Source organism: Mya arenaria, chromosome 10, assembly GCF_026914265.1.
Source record: "Mya arenaria isolate MELC-2E11 chromosome 10, ASM2691426v1".
Taxonomy (NCBI): domain Eukaryota; kingdom Metazoa; phylum Mollusca; class Bivalvia; order Myida; family Myidae; genus Mya; species Mya arenaria.
In genome coordinates, this window is record NC_069131.1 from 57,840,870 (window position 1) to 57,846,837 (window position 5,968).

The following is a 5,968-nucleotide window of genomic DNA, read 5'->3' on the forward strand; positions in this document are numbered from 1 at the left end:
GTAGGGTGTTTCGCGGAAACGAGGTTTACCGAGTTTCCGCAAAACATCCTGCGCGAGGGTTGGGATGAACCTATCTTACACGAGCGGCTATGGTAGAAGCTTTTTCTCCCACCTCAGTTAAACAAAATAATGTTAAAATGTATTTTTTTTTCGCTGGAACTCTTTTGTGCGTAGTGAAAATAATTTGCGTATATATATGTGATATTTCTGGTTGGCATGGATATGCCCGTAGTGATTCCGATTATGTAAATAGTCAAATCGTTCTTTAAATAGTTCTGAGGAGAGTGCAGCGTTATTTCTTTAATGGAGCGTGAAAAATTTTTATGGTGCCATTTGAAGCGAGAAATAATCAATTTGGATTTTAAATATTGCCACAAGACAAGCTTTCCATGATGCTACAGACGACGGTCTTCGACAAGGGAGGTAAATGTGTGAAGACAATAGAAAAGGAGTTCCCTACGGGTACTTGTTTTATCTTTGCCCGGTAGCAAGATTAGAATTTCCAGCATGGCCAAATGTTTGGATCTAGTTATCTGAGGTGGGAGAAAATTGTATCATGTATCTCGAGAGTAACAATTAATTAATATAGTTTGTTGTAGATGTAACTAAAATGTCTCGGAGTGCCTTAAGCGGTAATAATCCCTGCGTTTAGTCTTACCATGGGTCATTATCGCCGCTGATGTATTAACATATTATAATTTAATATTTTGCATAAGGCATGATAAAAAATGTTTGTTTTCGGTTTGCAGACCTACCCTCAAAAGTTTGCCCGACCCTTAAATTGTTTCAGCATCTAGCATTTGGTCAGTTTAGCAGTTAATAAGAATTATGAAATTTATATTAAGAAATAATGTATTATGAGAATTGATTTAATGATGTCAATTTCGTTTATTTTCTTTCAGGACTTTGAAGAAGACGAACATACGTTGGATAAGTAATAATAATATAAGATATAATTTATATCTGCCAGTGGGCGATTTGCGTCATTAGAAATGATAAAAGGTGTTGAATGTGTTGTTTGAATTTTCCTTTTTTTCAAAATCTACGTTCTATTCAAAGAAAGATTTGATTTTCTTTTCCGACTAAGAACAAACAAAGAAAAACAGCATATCAAATCTTGGATAGAATCTGGTGCGAGTGACAAAATATATCCGGTGCCCAAAATTCTATACAACTGCTCATACAAGGGCAATAATGCCAGGTGCGTCCAGGTTTCCTGGTACATTGTTTGGGGTGAAAAATTCGGTGAGTATTATCACAGTTTTCTATATGTTTCAACGATATGTTTTAGAAAGGACATTGTGCACCGAATGAAGAGCAATTGCTCGTTTACGATGACGCTTGTATTAGATGAAAATTATGTCTGTATTAAAATATCTCGAGAAAACAATACACGTTCTTACTAGGCTTACCGACTCACTCAATGCACTTTATTCTTCAAAACTACGATTTAAAACCATTCTTTTTCGTGCAAACCTAATTCGATACCTTGTTTTAGTCAATGACAGTATTGTTATTGTTTTCCGAGTGCAGATAGCCAGTTTTGGTGATAAGTTGGCAAATTTAAGGAAATGCTTACTGGTTCATTCTGTACATTTTTAGAACCTAGGTTCATCCAAATCTGGTTAATCTATGGCAAACTAAAATAACTATTAAAAGGCGTCGAATGTTTGTCTAATCCATATATGTGTACTATAACACGCCTAAGAAAGGTCATTTTGATCAGAGACAAGATTAGGTCTTGAATTGAAATTATAGTGTTTACTGAACTTGTGACGAACTACATTTAAGACTTTATATTGTTGACAGTTTCATGAAGGTTGTTTCCCTTTTTAATTTGATTGCCAATTTTAAACAATATGCTTAATCTGCATAACCTAGAAGGTAAACTCAATTTCCTCTTATTGTTTTCCCCAAAAAGGCAATTTTAAAAAATCCACGATTTTATCATAAGTGATAAGAGTTTAGTCTACATCAACTCGAATGACCAACACGTAGCAATAGAATACAACTATTTTGAATATAATCAAAATAGCAGACATGCTGGGAAAGAACGCTACAAGTGTGATGTATGCTGGCAGGGAAATGCATCACTTTGATCCTTTGAATTACACATCCAGCATCATGTGTGTAATAGATGTGGGAAGTCATTTTCGACTAAGCTTGATCTAAAGAGACGCAAAGAAATGCGGGATAAAACAATATTGAATTACTATTGCAAGTTTTATGAGAAGTAAGAAGCTGATCTACGTATTATCATCTTTTATTTTTGTGTAAAATGATGAGGCCAATCATTTAAATTTGCTTTGTTTACATTGTTCTAACAAAATTGCTTTGTTAGTTTTTTAGCTTCGTTTACCATTTTTGATGAGTTCGTGATTGATATGTGATTACGAAATTCCTTGAAAATTATTTTCAAGTAAACGTTTAATATTAAGTGTCTGTCGTATTATAACAACTCCAACTAATTCGAGTATGAACAAACTCGTTTTCTTTATTATGTTTAATTATAACATACGTACATAAGAAATATTACATATTATAAAACTGAAGTGATAGATAATACTATTGATGATATCCTATCGATAATATGAAAATAATATATGTAAGAAATAACAAGAACATTTTATGACACATGTGTATCTTAAACTATATTACTTGCATGTATGTGTATATGACGAAATACAAGGGACGTTGGCAGTAAAGAAGTCATTGAACATCAATACAGGGTATACCAAATACCAGCAAGCATATAATTATTGGCAAAGGCAAAAAAGAGCCAAAGCGGTGAAAATACAGTTTACAATGTTCAAGTTTTAAACAATAAAACAGTAAAATGTGAACAGTGAGTTTGATTGATTTTAGTTACAACTAATAATCTTTTAATCAGAAATATTCTTAACTGAATACCTAGTGAAAGTTTAGTTTGAAAATTGAACATCTTACAATAAGATATATTCAAAGTATGCATACAAAAATGAAAATTGTTATGATACAATAATGATATAAATTTTGTTTATATCCAACAAATGGATGCTAATAGCAATCGTCCTTAAAACTCTTAAAACTCATGGAAGTTGGTGAGGATTGGGAGCATTCTCTAAGGCCCGGACTTCATATTTCACTTTGATGCCCTTTTCGTCTTAAACATGGACACGACTATTTGCAGGAGACTTATGTGCTGTAAAATTAAAGATTTTTACCATGAGTAAAGGTTCACAATATATGTAATTATGCTAATTTAGTTTAGTCAAATAATTTACAGCTTTTTATCAGTGAAACGTAAAAGACACTCCATTTTAATATAAAAAGTTGCCCTTTTAAAGCCTTAATTTTAATGAGTTTATGAAATATATATAGTTTATGATAACTTATGTGGAACACTTAATCAAATGAGTACCTGGTTAATTGTCATCGTCAAACGTCCTGTTTTCTGTCTATTTATTATAATAAGTTAAGTCTTTTGCATGGTATTTGCTGTCAGAAATCGCTGTTTTATTTTCATTCGTTTTGATGAATAAAAAGATACGTGGCTTTCATTTGTGTGTTTTTTGTCGATAGTTAATAATGTTATTCTTTAGGAATTAAATCATAAACATACTAACAGCATTTGCTGTTGTTTAACCGATTTATACTTCGGCATTCCATTTTTTAATGTTATTACGACGGATAGATTCCGTATCAATGCCGGATGGAACCCACAAATGAAGAATGTGGACGGAAAGAATCCGCTTTGCATCATCACCGTGGTACAGTATTAGTGTTATGAATGATTTGAATGTCGCGGATATCGCAAAAGCTACTGAAGTTGTGAACGTTGCAAATTTTGTAAATGTTTCGAATGTCGTAAATGTTGCAAATGCTGTAAATCTTGTTAATATATTGAATGTCACGAAGTTTCTAATTTTAATTCTAACGAATATCGCCAACGCCGTAAATACTGTGAATGTCGTGATTATCACGTATGTTGCAACTGCCGTCCATCAACGTCGGCCAGTCGCACAATAATATCAAACTCTCCTAAGGCAATAAAGTGCCGACGCACGATAACGAACTACAGCTGCGCAATAACCATTGCCAGGTTTTGAAAGCGCGACACACAGGGACCGCAGCACAACTAGCACCGCACTACAGCCATGGGCAACCAACGTCAACTATTTGTATGCAGCGTTGCGACCTCGTTCTGTCGTTGAGTTACTTTTGGCAGCAAACAAGCAACATCGTCTTGCCGCAGAAGCCGGCAACTAACAACGGCCTGCACTGCCTCAGCCTCGCACATTGGCCGCCGGCAACCAGCATCGTCCTGCAGCGCCTAAGCCTTTTGCATTGGCCTTTTACAACCAACATCAGCCTGCACCGCCTCAGACTCGCACATTGGCCGCCGGCAACCAACATCGGCCTGCAACACATCAGCCTCGCATGTTGGCTGCCGACAACCAACATCGGCCCGCACCGCCTCAGCCTCGCACATTGGCCGCCGGCAACCAACATTGGTCTGCATCGCTTCAGCCTCGCACACTGGACGCCGACGACCAACATTGGCCTGTAACGCCTCAGCCTCGCAAGTTGGCCGCTGGCAACAAACATCGGCCTGTACCGCCTCAGCCTCGCACATTGGCCGCCGGCAACCAACATCGGCCTGCACCAAATCAGCCTCGCTCATAGGCCTCCGGCAACCAACATTGGCCTGCACCACTTCAGCCTCGCACAATGGACGCCGACAACCAACATCGGCCTGCAACGCCTCAACCTCGCAAATTGGCCACCGGTAACAAACACCGGCCTACACAGCCTCACCCTCTTATTGTCGCACAGTTAGCTGTGGAAGACGGCCAGCGACCAGGGCCTGGCAAAATACAACCTCGGTTTGCCCAGATAAAAGGGGTGCAGCTCCAAGGAATCACCGAGACGCAGCCGCGACTCTCATGTGAAAATGCAGCTTTACCTTAAAAGAGTCGCCTTATCGACATAATGAAAGAATGTCATGAAATGTACAAATCATTGATGAATAAAAAGATGCCCCAAATCATATGAGAACTGGACATCTCCAGCGATTACGATTGAATGTTCATTTCTTAAAATAAAACAAAAAAACATGGAAATTACACATCATCTTTTTTAAACGATATGACCAATGGTGGTATATGCTTTCAATGAAGGGTTACAGATATTTCAAACAGTTAGAACACACAACTATCTTACCACGCCAGAACAACATGGCACACTTCTGCCATTATACCTATGTATGAGTATGGTTGGTGATTTTTGTTATTGATTGTTTTTTACAATTCCGGGCTACATAGCTGGAGCGAAAAGGCGATAAACATGAGCACCACAACTTGGCTAGATGTGGGTCAAGTTGCGTGCTGTCGCATGTAAGCTATCGTCTGCATGCAGCATTTTACCATAATGCAACTTTGAAAATTTGGGGTTGTGGGTGATTGTGCTAATGAATACCTGTAAGGCGATACAAAAACTTCTATTTTAATACGGCCTAAATGTATTCAAGTGTTTTTGAGAAAACCCCTTATCTGCACAAGTAAATTGGCCAACACCGATACCCAGGATAGGGATAGTTAACACATCTCTATTACAAGTAAGAATTTACTTATTTTCTTTTATCTTGGTGCTGAAAAGAATGATCATTTTGCATTTGTGGACCAAAGAATGCATTCGACTCTAACTTTGTACACCTTCGGCTGAAATTAGTGATGCATAATGTATATGGAAAGTGTATTACAATAAAATACACACTGTATAATAAAGCAAAGTCATGTGGTTAAAGTAGTAATCAATTGTCTAAATTATTCAGTAGTGATACCGGTGTACGTCAGGGTGACAACATTTCTCCTATCTTGTTCCTGATATTTCTGAGCTATTTAACTATTATGCGTATGTCTAACTTTTATTGTCGTAGTATTTATGATGTTGATGTGTACTTTATCATTGTTCTTCTGTGCGACACAGA